The following is a 22,311-nucleotide window of genomic DNA, read 5'->3' on the forward strand; positions in this document are numbered from 1 at the left end:
CGGCTGTCACCACGCGTTACATGGTGCTGAGCATGAATAAATGCCGCGGGAATCTTTAATAATCTTTAATTCGGAGGTCGTGGGTTCGGATCCCACCGGCGGCATGTGGTTGTTTTTTCTTCTGCTTTTCCAATCAATTGGCATTAAGCGATAACATATTCAGTAATATTCTAAATTGATCAACACCACAAATTAAATAAATAAATAAAAAAAAGTCCCCTGTGCTCCTTGGTTTCTGTGGCTGTTGGCTTCTGTCATATTTATAACGAGCCCCTCATTCCCCTTCCCTTGTTTGCTTAATTGCTTAGCGAGGGCCTCGGTTCTGGCAGCCTTGACGCCATAGGAAGCATAAGAGGGTTCCCACGCAGCTTCCACCCTCTTCTTTCGATGACGTTCTACGTCACACCTGCGGTAAATCAGGACGTTCCACGTCCGCCGCTTATGAACGTGGGTGGCGCTGATGAACACTCTCAAGGCTAGGTTACTTGTTAACATAAATACCCCCGAAAGCAGAAGGTTTGACAGCCGTCGCCGTAGCGCAGAGGTAGAGCACCGGACGCGTAATTCGGAGGTCGTGGGTTCGGATCCCACCGGCGGCATGTGGTTGTTTTTTCTTCTGCTTTTCCAATCAATTAGCATTAAGCGATAACATATTCTGTAATATTCTAAATTGATCAACACCACAAATTAAATAAATAAATAAAAAAAGTCCCCTGTGCTCCTTGGTTTCTGTGGCTGTTGGCTTCTGTCATATTTAATATTTGATGTAGCTCATAGATTTCCCATGGCCGTCAAACCTCTCTGATGCGAGTGCAGCCAGCGTTTTGTAAGTCACATTCTGTAGCGCGTAGGAAGTGTTAGCCATCGGTATCAACAACTTTGTGCACGATTTCACGAGGTGCGTTCGTTTTATTTCAACTGCTAATGAAACGATTCCCATCAGCTGCGCGGTGTTCGCTATCGGCATACACACGACGCCAGTTGGTGATGGCCAGTAAAGATGGGCATAGTTTAGTCAAATAATACAAAAATATTACAAGCTCTCCTTTGATAGCAGCCGCAGAGATGCTTTGTCAACATTTATAGGATTACTTCCCACAATGTTATAGGGTTTCGAAAAGATGCCTTGTAAACACTTAAACATAACTCCCCGAAGCACGAGCTTCTAAGCAAGTGATGCATCAGAGCGTAAGGCCCAGGGTTGTGTTCTGGAGGGAAAACAAAATTGAAGACAGGGGTGGGAGAGAGAGCTGAGAAAACAACTAAATTTTTTTCACTAAAAACAGTGGTCATGCCCTGATGTTCGTCTGTTGGGTCGAGGAACTAGCTAAAAAAATGCCCATTGCGGATGATGCCCGGAAGATGGTGAGAATTAGGTAAAGCTTTTGAGCACACTACAAAATCTTGCTTTCACGCAATTATTTTCTTTCGACTGCAGCGGAAGCTTAAATGCTCTCTAACGCGGCATAGTCCCTGTACTGAATTGTTTTGCCAGATTTTGTGTTTTAACTCCCCCACACATGACTCGTAATCAAAATAATGCTTCGGCGTCGGCTGAGGCAATACCACATCCCGAATTTTTTGCTCACCATATGACTGCGCGCCCATACAGTCACGTTACTTGCTGCAGTATTTAATTACTAACTGCTACAAATTTGTTCTGATTACTGTTATTATTACATTACTCAACGACAGCCTTACCAACGCAAGCTAAGAACGTGCATTACACATGGAATGTGTCTACGGAAGATTCCAACGGGACCAGGTCATCTGCCTAATTGTGAGAGAAGCTATACTCTGGCGAAATCGGAGCGCAGTTGTGTGAGAGCATCCTGCCTGAGGGAGCCATTGTAAGCGGAGCCCGATAAGAAAAGTTCGCGTGCAACATTCATATCTAATCCACCGGCTCACCCCAAATCTGTTTGCAACTCGGCTCTATAACACTGCGTGATGTCACAGAGAACCTTGGTGCTTTCTTTATTGCTCATCTCCAGCCGTGGCGAACACGGCTGCAGCCACAGAGAGTGGGTGAAGGTCTGTGGTAGAAGAAACCAAGGGAGCTCAGGCATCCTCTGTAGCAGACCCGGTGTGCTCAGTCAGTGGATGCCGTCCGGAGGCTGCGAAGCAGTGCTCAGAGCGTCCTCCGGTGACCGAGTGGTCCTCGCTCGATTTCAAGAGGACCACAGAAAGGAAACGGGCCTCTTCATCCTGCGTGATAACAAGAAGACCACGTACCAGTAAGTCGATCAAGAGAAGGTATTTTATGGTATTTCATTGGGATATTTAGTGTCCACCCCATGCTTGGAGTCAAAGCGACTCCGCAGCAATATGATTCACCAGGGTGGAAATTTGGGCAAGTCGGTATTGATCCATAACATAAGAGTAGCGCAAAACCAGGAAGACGGACAAAAGGGGAGAGAACACACACCAACCACACAGGCGCTAGACATGTAGAAAGATGCCCGAGGAACTAGAAATATGATTCACCAGGGTGGAAATTTGGGCAAGTCGGTATTGATCCATAACATAAGAGTAGCGCAAAACCAGGACGACGGACAAAAGGGGAGAGAACACACACCAACAACACAGGCGCTAGACATGTAGAAAGATGCCCGAGGAACTAGAAATATGATTCACCAGGGTGGAAATTTGGGCAAGTCGGTATTGATCCATAACATAAGAGTAGCGCAAAACCAGGACGACGGACAAAAGGGGAGAGAACACACACCAACAACACAGGCGCTAGACATGTAGAAAGATGCCCGAGGAACTAGAAATATGATTCACCAGGGTGGAAATTTGGGCAAGTCGGTATTGATCCATAACATAAGAGTAGCGCAAAACCAGGACGACGGACAAAAGGGGAGAGAACACACACCAACAACACAGGCGCTAGACATGTAGAAAGATGCCCGAGGAACTAGATATATGATTCACCAGGGTAGAAATTTGGGCAAGTCGATATTGATCCATAACATAAGAGTAGCGCAAAACCAGGACGACGGACAAAAGGGGAGAGAACACACACCAACAACACAGGCGCTAGACATGTAGAAAGATGCCCGAGGAACTAGAAATATGATTCGGTGGAAATTTGGGCAAGTCGGTATTGATCCATAACATAAGAGTAGCGCAAAACCAGGACGACGGACAAAAGGGGAGAGAACACACACCAACAACACAGGCGCTAGACATGTAGAAAGATGCCCGAGGAACTAGAAATATGATTCACCAGGGTGGAAATTTGGGCAAGGCGCTACTCTTATGTTATGGATCAATACCGACTTGCCCAAATTTCCACCCTAGTGAATCATATTTCTAGTTCCTCGGGCATCTTTCTACATGTATAGCGCCTGTGTTGTTGGTGTGTGTTCTCTCCCCTTTTGTCCGTCGTCCTGGTTTTGCGTGACTCCGCAGTATTAATAAATTAATAAATAAAAAGAAATGGCACGAGTTCTCGTTTGGCCAGTGTTTCTTTCTTCGCCGTTTCTGCTCATTTCTTTTCAATTTCTTTCCTCGAGGGACGGTTAATAATGAGGAGGAGGCAGCGATTTGCATGTCGTGAATATTAGACAGAAATCAAATCGTTTTCTTTCGTTTTTTTTTTCGAGCAGCGACAACCGCCAGGTCAGACGGTGCGTCTCGTGGTGAACGAAGTACAAAACGAGGGGAATTTCTTCTGAAGGAGATAAAGATTAAAGCCTAATTGAGAGTCAGTGATTGTTTTGTGCACTTCGATGGCTATGCCAGTTTTGCACTGTTCTGTTTTGAGACGATCGAGAGTTTCCTCGAATTGCAGAGGAGCGCCCTGTTTCACCTGCCGCTGTAACGTACAATTATTTATGGCTAGCAATTATTTGCGACAAAGTACACGAACCTGGGATATCATACAAAAGTTTTTCCTTTCGCATAACAGCGCATGTTTGTAGGAGACATGGTCCCTCCAATTCCTTTAAACAACCTTCTTTACGAATGTGCATAGAGCAGCCGGAACATCACTGAGCGAGATTTTTCTCACTCTCTTCACCTCATTTGGAGGTTAATATCTCTTTCACTGTTTTCTTTCCACCGTGCGGCAACGTCCCGTAAAGGAAGAAAAAAAAAACAGAGCAGAGAACTATCGAGATTTATTAAGAGGGCCAGTAGTTAAATGCACGGTGAATGTGTAGCTGTTATGAGCGCTTAGCATCTGACCAGAAGAGCACGAGAAGGCTCAAAGGTATGGCCTTAAAGGGCCACGGACCACCCCGGCTCAGCAGACACTCTCTACCTCTCTTTCAGCGAGCCTCCTCTCCTTCCATTCCCTCCTCGAAATTCTTCTCTCCCGCTCCTCGTCGAGTAGGCTCGGCAAGGCAAAATCACCCCTTCCTTCTCCGACGTAAGCCGGAGGCGTGGTGTCTGTGGAGTGCGTCACGGGGCTACGTCATGGCCCCGCCTTCAATAGAATTCTTTTCTTGGTTTTTGCTGCTCGGGCTGAAACAGCGTCGTCGCATTTTCTCCGCACACTGAACGATCGAGAGGCGCGATCGGCTCGACCACCTAGACTTGTTAGCGAGCGCACCCTTTCATACATCTGTTTGTCATTCCCAGTTAGCGAGCCACCTTTTCATTTTTTTTTTTAGGCCTCCCCACCGTTTCACGAGCGGATGGGCGGAAGTCGTTTCTGTTCGAAACACACGGCGAAGTGCGGACCCGGCAACCGCCCGTTTGCTTTTCTTCATGTGTGTTTGTGTTCTGTGTGTTTGTGTCTTTTCTCCGCTCCGAAGCCCATGTCGTTCATTGGAGTCAGGGCGTACGCAAGATGCATGGAGGATAAGCGGTGTCTATGCGGAGCGCTCAAGTGGACGAGCGAGGGAAAGGCTCTGCTGCACTACTAATTAAAACCTTGTTTTGGGGGGCTCGCATAGAAGAAAAGAAACTGAGAAGGGAGCGCGCACGCAGAGCTTCTCGTGACGTGATCACGGCGGGGGGGGAGGGGGGGGCGAACCAACTCCCTCAGTTTTACTATTTTTTACTTTTTATGGCAAGGGTTCAAGGCTGTCGCCGCACGCTCCCTCCGCAGTTTTTTTTTTTTTCCTTCATGCGGGTTTGGAGGCATGAGCCAGAACAGAAGGCGCTGCGGAAAGCCTTGTGCAGACGACGCGACGCCAAGGCTACGCCCAACCTTCTCCCGTCAGTCAGAACGATGCACCAATGGAGTGCCTTTAGCGAAAGTAGCCACCCTTGACGTCAGCGGGGTGCAGAGTAGTGGGCGGGGCCCGTTTTTGAAGGAAGGAAAGAACGAACGGGCTTTGATTTGAATTTTCGCAGCTTTTCGGGGCGCGCATGGCTCTAGTATTTTGCAGAGGTTATCTTCGATGCCTCATCTATGCAGTGGGCTTGTTTTTCAAAAATGTCCGGACCCTGGTCAGTGGCCCTTTAAAGGGCCACTGCCCACCCCCGGGCAGCAGACACTCTCTACCTCTCTTTGAGCGAGCCTCCTCTCCTTCCATTCCCTCCTCGAAATTCTTCTCTCCCGCTCCTCGTCGAGTAGGCTCGGCAAGGCAAAATCACCCCTTCCTTCTCCGATGTAAGCCGGAGGCGTGGTGTCTGTGGAGTGCGTCACAGGGGCTACGTCATGGCCCCGCCTTCAATAGAATTCTTTTCTTGGTTTTTGCATTTTCTCCGCACACTGAGCGATCGAGAGGCGCGATCGGCTCGACCACCTAAACTTGTTAGCGAGCGCATCCTTTCATACATCTGTTTGTCATTCCCAGTTAACGAGCCACCTTTTCATCTTTCTTTTAGGCCTCCCCACCGCTTCACGAGCGGAGGGGCGGAAGTCGGTTCTGTTCGAAACACACGGCGAAGTGCGGGCCCGGCAACCGCCCGTTTCCTTTTCTTCATGTGTTTGTGTTCTGTGTGTATGTGTCTTTTCTCCGCTCCGAGGCCCATGTCGTTCATTGGAGTCAAGGCGTACGCAAGATGCATGGAGGATAAGCGGTGTCTGTGGGGGGGCGAACCAACTCCCTCAGTTTTACTATTTTTTTACTTTTTATGGCTAGGGTTCAAGGCTGTCGCCGCACGCTCCCTCCGCAGTTTTTTTTTTTTTGTTCCTTCATGCGGGTTTGTAGGCATGAGCCAGAACAGAAGGCGCTGCGGAAAGCGTTGTGCAGACGACGCGACGCCAAGGCTACGCCGAACCTTCTCCCGTCAGTCAGAACGATGCACCAATGGAGTGCCTTTAGCGAAAGTAGCCCCCCATGACGTCAGCGGGGTTCAGAGTAGTGGGCCGGGCCCGTTTTTGTTGAAGGAAAGAACGAGCGGGCTTTGATTTGAATTTTCGCAGCTTTTCGGGGCGCGCATGGCTCTAGTATTTTGCAGAGGTTATCTTCGATGCCTCATCTATGCAGTGGGCTTGTTTTTCAAAAATGTCCGGACCCTGGGCAGTGGCCCTTTAAAAGCTCTTTCGATTCAAACTCGCGTTTCAAGGCGAGGAGGCTTCGAGTGGATTTAAAAAGCGACAAACACGTACGCTCAGTTATGCGGTCATGAAAGCCGACGGAGAGAACGGTATGCTGCCACAGCTGTCCGTCTCACAGAGAACTGCTTGCTGACACACACGGACAGGGCGCCGCGGTTTTAGCAGGTACGGCAAGAATGAGAAAGGGAGTAGCTCAATGCGAAGGTCTATCATCGCCTAAATCTTGATCTCACACAATGAAACCCGACTTGGTCGACCGGAAGGCCCCGCATCTGTCGCGCAAGTGTTTCGCGCCGATTTCTCCGACCAATGCAGCCGGACTCACGCTCACGAATGCGCCGCCGGCTTCATCGCAGATTGGCCTCATCGGTGGCCAGCCAAAGCCGGCTCGAACCACATAAAACGAAAGCCGACGCACAAAAGGACAACTAAGCCCGCCGCCGGCGTCAGTCGACTAGAAACCCCGCACTCACAGAACAGCCAGCGCAGGGAGATAGTCGCAAAGGAGACCGAGAAGGGGCGCGCTTCGCCTCTTTCCATGTCCGGGCGTTTAGCCAGTGCAGACCTAATCGCGTGTACCGTTTAGAAACGTCTGAGCACCTCCGCTTTGTGCGCCATATCGGAGGCGACACGAAAATTACAAGGCCCAGGTCAGCAGCTTCTTGTGTGTCCCCCCCTCCCAACAAACAAGTCGCGCCTCCGCGGCCCAGCAGACCGAGTGAACCAGCGGCGGCGACTGCAGCGCACAAGGGCACCCCTGGGACCAGCGGGGGCTACCTGAAAGGATTTCGGCCCGGCAGTCTCCTCGGAGGCGTCGGTGCGGAGCCGACAAAAGCGGCACCCGGCGACAATGCGTCGACACAAGCTGGGCGCGACGAGACGCATGCACACCACACTGGGCTGCAGCAGTGGCTACTAGCGTGCGCGGGCCGGTCGCAAAGGTGTCGGAAGCCGCTCCGCCGATTGGTACGCTTGAGGGCCGTCGCTTGTAATCCTTCCGCCGAAGGAGAAGGATGCAGAAAGGGGACGGGGGGGTGCGCACCACCCCCTACACCCGCAAAGGGAGGCCGCAGCCATTCTTTGCGTCGAGGCGGGATAATCCGCAGCGCAGCGGCGCCTCTTGAGAATCGGTCTCGCCTCCAAAATAGAGTGAGTGCGGGCCGCCGCGGCATGCCAGTCCTCCGTAAGGGTGGCCGCGCCACAAAGCCACGCATTCACCGCTGCTGCGGCGGCTCTTTGAGGGCGCTCTGGGTGCATGGGCGCGGAGAGAAGAGCGAACAAAGCGAAAGCCGAAACAGAGACGCCTCGATAGGGCATCGGGGAGATGAAAAGAGCAGTGATCTGAGAGAGGATGGAGTGGAGGTGTTTTTTTCTCTTTTTTTTTTGCGAATTACATCCCTTGAGGCGCGCAAACAAGGTCGTGTAAAATATTTGTCAGGAGGAATGTCTCAGCAGAAGCCTGTTTGAATGATTAACCCGCTGATGGAAAAATGCACGGCGTCACAAGGTATCTTATTTAGTTATCCTTTAATGATTTCCATTAGGTTATATATCTAGTTTTGCGTTTTGTCACTGCTGCGAAATGGCAAATATCTGAGGCAAATATCGAAAGAACGAGACAGCAGAGATACGTCGGTGCAATCGATTGAGCTGGGTTGTACAGGAAGGCGGACATAATGCACCTTACATGGATGCATCAATAATTAAACATTCAATTAACTAAAATTAACGAATAAACTTTTTATTTTCATTTTAGGATACAACGTTATATTTAAAAAAAGATGACCGTCAACACCGAAGGTAGCTGTGTTTTTAAATTTTCTCCATCGGTAATGTGGCTCAAAATATCGGACATCAAAAATACGCATTTGAAAGCTCGTTGAGTTTCATTTCTCGCATTGCATATTTATAAAATCGCTTTCCTCCTGCTTCTTATGCGTGAAATGTAGGCGCCGTTGGTGTACTTGATGATGTAGAATAAGTTAATTTGATTTCGGCGACGATACCACGCGCAGCGACGCAATTTTGTACTTATATAATGCAGGAAAGCCAACTCAACAAGCTTTCAAATCCGTATTTATGATGTTCGGTATTTCGAGCCACATTACTGATTAATAATATTGCCCTCTGAAATTAAAAATACAAAGTTTATCATTGGATTCAAGTTAATTAATTAATCGTCATATCAAGTACGAATATTGTCTGCTTTGCTGTATAATCCAGCTCTTCGGACTGCACCGACGTATCTGTGGGTGCAGTATCTGTCACAGTTTGAAAACAAAAATCTCTAAAGATTAAAAAAAATCACCCTCTATATAGCACACTTTTATTTCGACAGTAAAGTAAGAGAGATCAACGTTATTCCCGTTTTCTTTTATTTTTCGGCATAACTTATAGGGCTCCGAGATTTTCGCGGCAAAAGGGAAATCGTCTATAGTCCGCGACGCCCGGCGTCCGTTAACCGGACACCGTTCCCGGGGAACCAAGCTGTCCGGATAACCCAGACATGACTGCACTCTTGCCGGGGTCATCTCGGAGATCCCGTATATATTGCGAGGAGAGCGCGGCGCAGAAAAGACAGCCGCGTGTCACGATCTTCGTGAAAGACAGTGATCGAGGGCACAATGTCAGCTAGGCACGCGAGGCGCGTGGCGTCCGTCCCTGCGCGCACCCGCAGATGGCGAAGGAACCAACCGCACGCAGTCCCCAAACCGAAGCAAAACACGCATGCACGGCTCCCGGGAATTTTGCAAACGGTGGCTGCGCCGTACTCGTCCTTTTTGTTGTCTCTGTGCGAGCGCGTCCAATGGTTTCGCTGTGTACTTCCGTTCTTGCAGGTCTCTCCCGTTCTCGTCAACGCTGGCCCAGTTTCCTTTCCGTCCACGCTTTCTTTCATTTCACTGTACGTTTTTTTATTTATTCTTTGCTGCCTTTCGGTGGGGGGGGGGGGGGGGGGGGGGCTCCTGCCCTCGCTCTCCGCAAGCGTGGCGTGGCTGTGTGAGGCATGTTTGTCGACGGCGGCGCGCGGTCTATTAGGCGAAGCCGCTCTCCCAGAAGAACCGAGGGGGTCCTGTCGAAACGCCACGCACACTCAAACATGCGCCCGCGCGCTGCGTATATCTGGACTCGCCGTCCGAAACCCATGTACAAAGTGCTCGTTGCTGCGTGTTCAAAGTCTATTTAGGGATCACGAAAAACACGCCAAGCGGTAAGGGTGCGCGCTGGCTCGCCCGCGAATGGTATTACGGGCGGAAGGAGAGACAGTCGGGAAAAAAAAGCGGTGGAAAAGGAGAGAAAAAAGAAGGGGAAAAAAAGAGCTTTAGAGAGGATGCGTAAGACGTGGCGTGTAATTTTAGAAGGCCGCGCGCAAAAACTGCGACTTGACACGCACGGCAATGAAGACGACGTTGGCCGGTAAACCAATGAGAGGGAACGCCGCCCGGGACTCGCATGAGGGAAAAGAATTTGACGGCAAATGACATCCGCTCGTCCGACTGGCGAAACAAAGTAGTGGCCTTTGCGCTGTGCGCCATGAAAGCGGAACAATCATGCACAGGCACGCAGGCTGTCATACATTTTTGATAAAGATGTCTTTTCTTACGAGCGTTAAAGTATTTTCTCTCTCCCTCTCTCTTTTTGTAAGCAGTTTTCGACCGGGTTCGCTTCTGACTGTAGCTGGGCCGTGTAGTTTCCGGTGTTTATTATTGAGAAAAATTGGCCGATGTTTTTCGGCGTTTTTTTTTTTTCCTTTTGTGCAAAATCGGCGTTTTTCAGCTTGGTGTGTGGTGAGAACGCTAAAAGCGGTGATTATCGGCCCAAAACAGTTCGCAAAGTTTGCCAGATGGGTGACAGAAGCAACGAGCACCAATTATTTTTTTCCTCATTGGTACACACACGCCATGCAAGTTGGTTTCAGTGGTACCCTTGTTGATCTTGTTGACTTGATTGTGTCAGCATCTTTGCGCTGGCAGCCCTCACCTGCCAAAATGATCGTTCCACATTGCCATTTGAGAAGTAGAATCCGCTCAGGAAATTACAGGCCAGTTGCACGTGTGTAGATTCCGGAATAGAACACCGCGGACAGTACTGACAATATAAGGCGGCATGTTTGGAACGTCCGGCTGAAAATTGTTCAAGGAGCATTCGTACCGCACTACACGTCTATATTCGTAATGTTCAAATTGCTCTGGCAACACGATTTCCAGAAGGGTCAGCAATTTGAACATTAGTATAGGGGTCACCTATGAACCGCAAGTTATAGTGAGTGCTCAATGTGCAGGGAATCGCTTGGAATGAACAACCAACTAGCCCTCGTTCCTTTCGTATTGGTCCATTGTATAGGTGCTTCGCTACATGTTCTTAAGTAACTTGTCTGAGAACGTTGCAGAATGATGTAAAAGTGCTGGGAGCTACATGCTTAGGTCGTCTGCCATGTATACATTAGGCTGTCTACGCTCCAGAGGCCCGCGACTGGTGCCTGATACAACTTTTTTTGCAGGAGAAGACATCGTCATAGCCACGAGTAACGAGGTAGATGTACCGTATAGAAAGGCCATTATCAGAAGTTATTGCGAATATTTCAGAGTTTGGGCAAGTGCTTTCAGCCTTTGGAGGTCATTGCTCTTGCAAACGGGAACTATAGGCGCAAATGCTTCATAACATTGGCGAGAGCCCGGCAGAAAACCACCTGTTGAGAGCTTCTTCAGTTCAAGACCTGATAAATGATAGAGAGCGTTGGAATTACGCCGTGGTTCATGACAGCTCTTTGTGACAGCCGTGATCCAGCACTCTTCACGAATACGGCTAATCCTTTTGCCACTGAACTCTAGCGAATGAGCTTTCTTCAGCGTATTGGAGCGCACCACACCAACAAATTCGCTACAACGGATAAAAATTTTCTCGAATCGAGTCTGCTGTCCGCGCTTAGGTGACCAGTCGTGTCCACTGCACTCTTTGAAAGAGGAAACGAATTCTTCCGGAGGGATTCACGCCGATAGGCATAATGTTCTGAGTGTCTCCTAGTGTTTCCGTGCTATGAAAACGAAAAGAGCAGGAAAGCTTCTCGGCGAAAGTGGTTGTCGGCTAGCCTCAATATGACCAGAAATCGGTGCGTTTCGGTTACTCGATTCCATGATTTTTTTTATTTTTTTTTTACCGGCAGATGTTTATCGGTGTTGCTCGGTCGAAACCGGAAAGTGCACGGCCTAACATACCTTTAAGCAAGTGGCCAGCTCCAGCACTTTAGTTGCGGGTGAGCTGGTATATGATGGAAGTCAGCCCGAGAGAACAGAAACAAGGCCGAAAGAAAGATAAAATGAAAAAATGAAAGAAAAGTGTCGCGAAACTATAAACCCTCTCTTTAATAAGTTACCAGCGCCGTATCTGTTCTGCTGCGGAGCGTATTAAACTTTCATTTCAAGCGCAGTTTTTACTCTTAACGCTCAGCGTGCCTCTGGGCAGCTTGTGTATGGAGTTGCCCTGCTTCCAGTCACAGTGTAAGCAAATGCAGCGCTCTCTGCAACTCGAGTGGTTTGGGCGTCGTGCGCTCATATTACTTGAAGGGATGCCGAGGAAAACTCCATTAAACTATTTTTCTCAATAAAAATTCATTCTCTGCCTCTTAATTATTCGGTTTGTTCACATTTGTCTAGCAGCAAATACTCATTTATCACCACGATAATTGGAGTTTACTATATTCCCACCAGTCATTTAAAACGTAGCGTCCACACCTATAGAAGGACTGGTTGGCACCGTTTCGAAGTGAATGTCGGTGTAGCCAATAGCCTTTGGGGTCCGCGCCAAAAGTCGCTGTCGATGCATGCAGTTTACTCGCGAAATCGGCCGGTGATGGCGACAACTTTATTTTGTGGTTTGGCCTTTTGTAGCTTATAATAGGTCCTTCTTCGGTGAGAGTGGCCTTATTGTGATTAGGACGCAGTACCCTTTCGATACAGACCAAAGTCAATTTTTTGTCATTGTCCCATCAAGAATGGCAGTTAGTTGCAGCAGCGGCGCAAACTTCGTTATTGTAGCGAAAGCTACATTGGCCACGGACTTGCGATTTCGCTGCGGCGGTGCTCCGAGGAGGCACAGAGACCGACCTGGAGCCGTTGCCTAGCAACCGCCGCAGTGGCGGACGCCGCGCGCTCGCCGCGCCATCTGGCATGACGTCACTCCGCGCGCCTTGCCGCGGAGCCACCGCCGCCGTTTGGTATGACGTCACACCGCTTGTCTTGTCGTTGCGCTCGCCTCTGCTCGCTTCGCCAGCCGAAATGCTACGTCGCTACCGAAATGTCACTAGACGAAACTGCTTTCGCTAACTATATCCTGGCCCAGCTGAGCTAAGCCATTGCCATTTTGTAAGGAAACTACAGACCTGTGTTGAACTGTACTTGAGTCGGAGCTTTTTCTGTTTTAATTAAAGCGCAAGCCCTTGGCACCCAGCTGTTTTTTATTCCTGAACGTTGCAGTCACTTTACTGCGCCTACTAAAGGCCTCAGAGTGGCCTTTTGCAAAGGCGATCCGTGGCGCAGTGTGAACTCTATCCTTCTTCCGATCTCAGGCAGCTCTTTGGCTGCGGCTGTGTTCAGGCTCAGGGCAAGAGTCGTCAGCACAGAAAACGAGGCCGAGGCCTTCTGCAGGCCGGACCCAGTTGAGGTGCTCGAAGCAAAGGACCCCTCCGAAGTCAATGTGCACTTTCAGTGGTGTTGTCACCGCGACTTCAAACAGGGCGCTCCTTGCCCCCGTTCCCCTTTTGGCTCCCTTCCTTCTGTCGCCGTGCCAGATGTAGCTATACCTAACGTCCAACCATTGCACGCAAACACATCCCTCAAGACCCAAAGTGCCTTCCACACCACGGCAGTGTAGTTACAGCCGTCGGCAACAAGCAGGCAGACAGGCGGCCAGTCTTTGAGGCAGCCGCAGCAGCAAGCAATAGCAGCCTTGGTTGAAAGGAACGGCGGAACGGCTACCGCGACTGCGTTTTGTTCCTTCGCCACTTGTCCGTTCGATCACTGGTTCGTTCGAGCGGCACTAGCACAAGTGTAGAATGGAACTTTCGAGTTGCGCTACAGACAGGGGCCGTTTGATGGGTCCCGCGCGGGTAGCAGCGTGATACAAGATTACCCCGCTTCCAGCCCCCTCCTCGAGCTCCAACTCTCGCGTTCTCTTCGGCGCCGCGCCGCAAAACGTAACCCGCGCTGTTCTGGACTGGGAGAATCGTTCGCGAACGCTGTTTCGCATGGGGGAGAAGGGAGACGGCGCACAAAGGCACCCACTGGAGCGGATCGCGCGCTGACGTCGTCGGCGTCTCTCACAGAATCGAAGGCAGTGAATGATTTTCTTTCGTTCTGCCGCCTTTGTGCGCGGCGGCTGGCGGGCAGGCGTCTTCGTGCAGCTCCGTGGGCGCAACCGCATGCAGACTGGCATGCATAGCCGCTACACGCAGCCCCGCTCAATGTGTCGCACGTTGCGTGCTCGATTGTCTTCAATACGCGACGCCAAGGGCCGCACTGACTGACGTGAGAAAGTCCTCCGCTGCTACTCTACACGCTGGCGTGTAGCGCCAACAGGTCGGCCATAGTCAAAATGTTGTTCATTCGCGGCTGTCGGCATTCCAGCATTCCACTTTTTTTCTCTTCCTTTCGGCTGAAGGATTAATGGTAACGCAGCGCAGGCTGCTGCCTGTATCTCTCTCCATGACGAAAAGGAGGACCACGGGTGGACAAACCGAAGCGAGGTAAACGAGTGCTAGAAATGGGCAGGAGGAGATGGAGGGCCATCGAGGAGCGCTGCCTTCGCGCCGTAGTCGAGTGTCGTTACCCCGCCCCCTCGCTAGCACGGCGGGCCGGCGGCCGACTGCAGGGGTGGGCGCGCGCGCTCAGCGTCGCCGCGGGTGCCCCAGAATCGGCACCGCCTCCCCAAGCAGAAGACGCATGGCGACGCGTTCTCGAAAAACAGGGCCCTCCATCGCTCACTCTTTTCTTGGCTCGTAATTAGGAGCGCGCGGGGCGCTCTTCGCGCCAAGGGCCCAGCTTGGCAGCGGTACTCGCCTCCGTGGGTGCTCCGCGGCGGTCAACTGCCGGCGAGCGAGAGTCTGGCTGCTCCGGAGTTGCACGCAGCACAGCAGATGCTGCAGCCGCGGTCAGTTTTGTGAGATAGGTCAGGACAGGTGCGAGCAACGACAGCGGGATGCGTTGGCACGGTTTTTGTCCACTGGCTGAGTTTCTCATGGCGCTTTTCATTCGAAGTCGTCGAGTCCCTTGCGCATTAATGGACCGAAGGTTCCGAAGCAGGCGCTGGTCAGGGGCTAGGAGGCCGGTCAGTATTCTCTAGGAAAGAGAAGGGCTCGTCCCAGCCGACGAGCAATCGAACCTAGTGATCCTATCAATCCCTGAAGGACTTTAGCAGCGTTGCGTACAGTAAAACCAACTCCGATGTGTCCGCAAATTTAGGCAGTGCTCGAACTTACCGATCCCGTGTTCAAGAAGAACTTCGAAACACTCATCATCTTCTGAGACGTTCCAGAGTATATTTCGCAGCAACAGCGACAGGGATCATGGCAAGCAGCTCATCGCCATTGTTCGAGGGCTGGTGCCTTACGCGGGGAAGCGCGGCCGGAGGCGCGCTGGGTTCCGCCAGCGGTGCACGCAACCGGCCGAGGGGGAGGGGGGAAGTATGACGGGGACCCCCCGCGGGTTGGCGGTGGTGGACAGCGGCTCCTCACCTCGCCGGGCGCGCACCCGAAAATTATCGGCCGGGCACCCAGGCCTGCTGGGTGGTCCGCGCGCGAGGGCCTGATTTTACGGCACCTGTTTTAATGGTGTCATTAAGCGCGCGGATAATAAATGCGACTAGGAAAGATAAGAAGAAATCGAAGGCTCCGCGCGGAGTGCTCCATTTGCGTTCGCCGACGCGTAATTTACGAGGCGCCCTGGGTGCTTTTCAGGGGCGCTGCGGAGCTCCCCTCCCGTCCGCGCTGGCCCGTCCTGGGCTACCTGCGCGGACTGCGCCAGTCCGTCGCTCGCAGTTGCGGAGAAGCTCCACGGCGCGCTCGGTTTCCTTCTTTTTCCGCCAGCGAGCAAACAAGAAGGGCCGGCGCTGCGCAACCCTCCCTCCCCGGTCGTTTTCAGCGGGTCACTTTTATGTCGGCACGTCCGTCAGCAGCCGACGCCGACGGCATGCGCTGCGAAGCGCCCCGGGGCTGCAGCCAGGCTGGAAGCACTTTGAACCGCGGACAACATCCGCTCCGAGGATGTGCCCTTGAGCAAGAGGGCCCGGCCGTAGACAAGCTGGTGATAGGTTGTGATGTAGAGCGCTCTATAGATAGGGCGACGAACGGCTTCGGTGTCGTCTCTTTGTGTTCCTCTTTTTGCCCAGCTCTCTCTCTCTCCCATCACGTGCCTCCCCGAGGGAAAGTCACCCAAGAACACCGGCCCCATGAAAACTGCCTTTGCTGCAGTCACGAGTTACGGATGGACGCAGCTTCCTCTGTGCAGCTCCCTCTGCATCAATTGGCCAGAGGCAAGAACAAACCCTGCGGGACCACGGCCGTATGTTAGATGGGTCGCGCGATTCGTTCCGGAATTATAGCGCTTACCTCTGCTGAGCAAACATACGGTACTGGTTAAGTTCAATGACCACTGAAACTGAGCTTGAAGGTGGTCATTATACATTTCCCTGTGGATTCCGTTTGCAGAGGAGGAAGAGAAGAAATAACGAAAGAAGAAGAATGAAAGCAATAAAGCCCCAGTCGTGGTACTGGCTCCCAGATACCGGGCCTCATTTCCAGTGCGCATGCATGACTCCCTTCAGCTTGCGCGCAGCCTATAGTACTCGGATACTGTTTTCCTTCATCGGTGGGAAGTGACGATATTAAAATACAAAAAAATCTTTACTGACGCAGGCTGTCCCGGTCAGCAAATAACCTGCAGCAAGAGCAAACGACAACAAATCGACGGATCCTTCTAGTTTCGAATCCTTCGCGTTAAAATTCTGAGTTTAAGCTCCTTCCAGTTTAATTACGAATACAAATCGCGCTATTGTAGACAAGTTAACCTTTATTTTTACATTACGAAGGACTCTTGGCCAGTGCAACTACCTCCATCGGATGAGAACTGCCGAAAACAGTGATATTGTGTTTAATTATTGATTCCTCCTCAATTTTGCGCAATGTCTTTTTGTTTTCCACCTTTGTTTTTCTTTGCTAACTTTCCGTGTACTAGTTTCTAAGGTTGAGCTTTCTTATATGTTCGCTTCTGCGCAGGCTTATTCTCACTTTCAGATGCCCGTTTCTCCACGGAGAGTATGGCGACAGCATCCTGGATTCCAGCACTGCGATGACTGTGCGTCAGTAACTACTTTTTATAACTCCTACTCTTCCATGAGAAGCATTGCCATTACAGCTATTTCCAGTTCGCTAAACATACATCCGATCGCATTCGACAGCCCTTATACGACAGTGAGATAGGAAGTCACGCTCTATTGAATGAAGTGTCACTCGGAAGAATTTTTTTTTAAGCTTTTAGCTCCCGTTGTCGGCAGTGTGGTGACGTCACGCCGAGACCGAGAGCCATCATCCGGGCACTGAAATCCACTCATCCGGGCACTGAAATCCATTCATCCGGGCACTGAATTCCAGTCATCCGGGCTCTGAAACGAGAACATCCGGGCACCGTACGAGACTTAACGAGATTTAACGAGACTCTCTAAGCCCTCCTACGAGACCGGCATGCAAGCGCTGGTTGGTCTCCGAACGAGTCACAAAAAATAGCTGCTGCCAGTGCCTTCTCAATGTTTATCAAGATATCAGTCGAGCTGTGCGTTTGATAATGCACGGAATTATAATTTCCGATTTCTAATAACGCGTGCAAAAAGCACATACATGCCACAATATTTAAGCATGAAATGCTTTTAGCTCCCGTTGTCGGCAGTGTGGTGATAGTCACGCCAAGACCGAGAGCCAACATCCGGGCACTGAATTCCACTCATCCGGGCACTGAAACGAGAACATCCGGGCACCGTACGAGATTTAACGAGACTCTCTAAGCCCTCCTACAGGACCGGCATACAAGCGCCGGTAGCTTCGCGCCGAACGGGTGGTGGCGTTCCTCCCTTCCTGTATGGTGCGGTTCGGGTGTCCACCGAGATGACAGAGAATTACTGCGCCATTTCCTTTCCTCAAAAAGCGTTTCGTTCGAAGGGCAACGCATCGCGCCGAACGGGTGGTGACGTTCCTCCCTTCCTGTGCGGTGCGGTTCGGGTGTCCACCGCGATGACAGAGAATTACTGCTCCATTTCCTGTCCTCGAAAAACGTTGCGTTCAAAGGGCAAGGAATCGCGCCGAACGGGTGGTGGCGTTCCTACCTTCCTGTAAGGTGCGGCTGGGGTGTCCGCCGAGATGGCAGAGAATTACTGCGTAATTTCCTTTCCTCAAAAAGCGTCGCGTTCAAAGGACGAAGCATCACGCCGAACGGGTGGTGGCGTTCCGCGGACTGCCTGGCAGCGCTACAACACGCTGTCGCGTTCCACTCCTAAAGGCGAAGCTTAAGCGTCATTAATTAGCAGTTTATTAGTATTTAGTCATTAATCAGTCGTTACACACTAATCAGTAATTTGTCATTACTTCGTCATGAATTATGTGTGATGTAATCCAGTGGTAACATCACCAGTGTCACATACGCAAAGTGGTGCTGAAAACGCTTTCGCCTCTACGCACTTCGGACAGTTTCGAACGCGCTGCATATACATTCTTGTCAGGTCTGCGTCTCGTCGTGTCCGCGTACGCTTCGCATTATGCCCGTAAACATTTCATGCTTACTCTACTCTCGGTTACGGGAGAGGCGGAGTTTTGTGTCTTTCGTCACTTGCACATATACGTCACAATTCCCCAACTACCCAATTTTCCACCAGAAAAGAACAGCTAGTGTTCCTTTAAATTTCTGAAGAACCCTATATTATCAGAGTTGTGTCGTGCATGAGGTACCAGAGAGTTTCAGCCTGCACCAAGGTTTCAGTTTGGGCGCTCTTAAGGCCGGGATACATGCGGCGTTTTTTTCGACGACATTCGCGCGGCAGAAAACGTCGCGGCGGCGCGACGCCCGGCTGGAGATACATGGAGCGTTGGAGCGGCGGCGCGCCGCAGCGTATCCCTCGACGCGAAAGCAAATGTGATCAACAAGTGGCAAACACCACTGTGCAAGGAGGTCTGTGAGAACAGCGACGCTGACCATTCTGTTAAAATCGGGAAAGTTTCACTTCGACACCATTGTACAAATTTTAACACGCGCGCTTAAGTATCTATAAAGATTTGCGAGCTCGAATGCATGCCGTCGCGTACCTTTGGACGCCCGCTCAGCCACGGACACCAGCGGCTGCAGTTTTCTTCGACAGATTCGCTTCAGGGAGGGAGCGCAGGCATTCCGATCCAAGATTCGGCCGTGTTCTCCAAAAAAAGCGACATTTCAAGCCTGATGAAGCGTTTATTTTCATGACAATAACATTTCCATGCCAAAAACACGGCGCAGCTCGACGGCCACGGCGGCCATATTGGCGGCGGCAGGCAGAGGACCGGAAGAGCGGGCTTTCTGCGCTGCCATTGGCTCGCTTCAGCCGCCGCTTCCGGTCTCACCGGACGCCGCGCGTCAAAATCTAGCCGGTCCTGATCGGCGGCGGCGGGCGTTTTTCTCGACGCCGGGCGTCAAATCTGCGCCGTCGGGCGAAAATCGACGACGCGCCGCGGTAAAAACGCTCCATGTATTCCGGCCTTTAGGCGTTTCAGCCTCATTGCAAGGCGCCCAATCCACGACCATCGTAAGCAGAGGAAAACCTGACGAGTATGCACATTGGAAGTGTCTTTGCAGGGGCTGTGAGGTAACTGCTGGAGCGTCACCATGCAAAGCGAGGGAAACTCGGCAAAGCGGCAGCGGTTGAGACGGAGGAGCGGCAGTAGTATGTGGGTGCACGTAGCGAGGGGGAAAAACAAACAAGAGAACTGCAAAAAAGGCAAAGTGCCTTGCGGCACCATCTCGCGTTCCCGCTGACACGAAAGGACTAAAAATAGGCGGTGCCCCTCTGCCGGCGCGTATTTTGACAAGGTCCCGTTTGGCAGGCGATGACCGATGACCCTCGGTACAGCGCCGCTGCCGCTGGGTCGTCAGAGCGACGCCGAAGAAGCCGACGTTTCGGCACGTCGCTCCTGACAGCCGCGGCTGCTCGCGCGGCATGCCTGTCTGAGCTCTGTGCAGTGCCGTCGTGTACGTGCGGCCTAGGCGACGCCCCGGAGCTGTACTACCGTGTTACCCTTCGCTATGGTCGGCCTCCTGAGAAGGCCGCTCACATGTGCTAAGCCACCGAAGCTGTGTCAATACTGAAAGGCGACCAACGCTGGGCGCTCGTGGCTGAAGAGTCTAAAGCGGCTTGTGAGTATTTGATGGGTTAAAATATTTAATTCGATAATTGGATATTAAATATTTGTTTCGGTTAGAGGACACCCTCTTAAAAACGTCGAAATATCCGACTCGAGCGAACAGCAGACATAGAGGGAGGGACTTCGTTCTGCCGTAACTGCACGCAAGGTAACCCAGAGAGTCAGTGACCCGCCGCGTTGTACTGTGGCTGAAAAAAAAAAAAAAAAGGATGCCCGAGAAGACAGCACGTTTTTAATGCTTTGAAAAGCGTCATGACACAGTAAAAATGGTCTAACGTAAAAGCGCTTGCTTTTTAGCCGGTTGCCCATGTGAATGTCGAAAACGCCACCTGCAGTGAATTAGTAGGTGACGCACTGACAGTTCCAGCAGCACTGCTACTTTGTTAGCCGTCCGGAGAGAAGGTTTTCAACATTTTAAAGATATCATCTGTAGTAGGACCTGATGGCCATGTACATGTTTAAAAGCAGACGGGCTGTGTCGCACGCCGCTATACGGTGTGTACAGCCTTGTTCAAAAGTGTTCGTGTCATGGTTTACTTTTGAGCCACATTGTGGAGCCCTTACTGCACCCTTAAAGACTACAAGGTCATAAAAGTTGAGGGCCAGGGTTCCCTTCGCCCTGAAGAAATGTAGAGCTTCAAGGTTTCCAGAACATACCCACAACACCGCTGAAAAAACATTCTATATAGCTGCAAAACTTTTTACCAAGGCTGTACATCATAGGGATGTCTTGAAGCGCACTAGCTCTAAAATATAGGAGGCAGGACATGGACTGTCTATGTCTCGTCTCTCGTCTCGTCTTAGTTTGGTCGCGACGTTTTCTTCTCAGATATAAAACACCAACTTGCCCAAACTTATTCCTTCTAAATTTCCAAAATTACTTTGTTTCTTTTTGGCACCTATATTTTACAACTATAGTGCGCTTCAAGAATCTCTGTGGTGTGCAGCTTTGGTAAAGCGTCTTGCAGCTATATAGTACGCTTTTCAGCTGTGTTGTGGGACGGTTTTTATATCTTGAAGCGCTGATCTTCAAGTTCATTCCATGAACAGGTGCGTACATAACAGGTGTCCTATCTAAAAGTAACCAATATTTTCGCAAAATACGTAATGTTCTCTTCGCGAATGAAACCAATATATTGTTGGAGACCAATTAGGTAACTTTTAAAATATTGGTGTCAGGAAGAAAGTGTAGATGCGGAAGTTGGGATAGCCTTAAAAAACGGCCGACTGAAATGCAAGATACCATTTCTGTAGCTTTTATTACCAGTCTTAAAACAAGTTCGCAGAAAAAAAAAAAACGATCCCATGAGACAGCGCTGCCACTTCAGCCTCCCAGACGCGTGTCACAAAGAACAAAATGCGCTTTTGTCCGGAGCGCTGTTCCCGACAGCGCACATGCGTGTGCACTGGGAGCCAGCAGCTGTCACGTGGCAGCTTCTGTATTTCGTGGGCTTTCTTTTAAGGACAGTAAGTAAAGCTGCGTAAGTGGTGCCGCCTTGTTGCAAACATTTCAGCTAGCTGTTTTTCAAGACGATCTACAATTTTCGGACATTCTTTAAACCAACATGTAAAAAAAGTTTCCGAATTTTTACTAATTAATTAAGCGCTCGTCCTGTTTGCTCTTCGTCCTCGTCTTTAGCGCTGGTTATTCATTATGTCACCGTACCAAATAGCCAAGATGTCTCTTCTTTTGAAATTAATTGCCTTTTTTGGTTTATTGGGGTTTTAACGTCCGAAAGCGACTGAGGCTATGAGAGACGCCGTAGTGAAGGGCTCCGGAAATTTCGACCACCTGGGGTTCTTTAACCTGCACTGACATCGCACAGCACATGGGCCTCTAGAATTTCGCCTTCAAGAAATTCAGGCGCCGTAGCCGGGATCGAACCCGCGTCTTTCGGGTCAGCAGCCGAGCGCCGTAACCACTGAGCCACCGCGGCGGGGCGAAATTAATTGCCTTTGGAGAACGACAAAATACATGCAGACTATGGGCCACGTGGCTCTTAACCGCACTCAGATGGTTTAACTCGGCAGGTACATCCCGTCCTTTTTAAAAGCTTGTTTACTTCTGGCTCGGACACCTGGTATACAAGTCTGATATCTTCAGAAAACTTAAAAAAAGGTAAATAAAAACCTCACAGACACAGAGATGACGATGCCCTTGTCGTCTACGCCAGGAATTCGAGTACGTTTTTAGATAATGTTATAGACAGCCTACTGACGCACTCGTTCCCAGTTCGCGCAGTCTCAAGCGCTTCCATGATTTCTATATTTTGCTGGTTGCTACTATTATATCACGGTCCTCTCATAAAGTGGATGGCAATGTGGGTCACAGTCACACACCTTGGAGTGCGCCGTCAGATGCCCAGCTGTACTACGACGCAATATGTCCTTGCGCTTATACTTGTGCCGGTATGCCCATTGT

The 22,311-nt window shown here is 50.6% G+C and overlaps 1 long non-coding RNA gene across 1 annotated transcript in view; it reads right to left on the minus strand.

Moving 5' to 3' along the window:
- Positions 1–1,960: 1,960 nt before the first annotated feature.
- The window catches only part of LOC149352940 (uncharacterized), a 118,905-nt gene continuing 98,554 nt past the window's right edge, over positions 1,961–22,311 (minus strand). The window contains exon 3 of the long non-coding RNA XR_016290889.1: positions 1,961–2,208. This is a non-coding gene — a long non-coding RNA (uncharacterized LOC149352940). The remainder of the gene's footprint in view (positions 2,209–22,311) is intronic.

This window comes from Amblyomma mixtum, chromosome 3 (assembly GCF_055824585.1).
Source record: "Amblyomma mixtum isolate Tamu chromosome 3, ASM5582458v1, whole genome shotgun sequence".
Classification (NCBI taxonomy): domain Eukaryota; kingdom Metazoa; phylum Arthropoda; class Arachnida; order Ixodida; family Ixodidae; genus Amblyomma; species Amblyomma mixtum.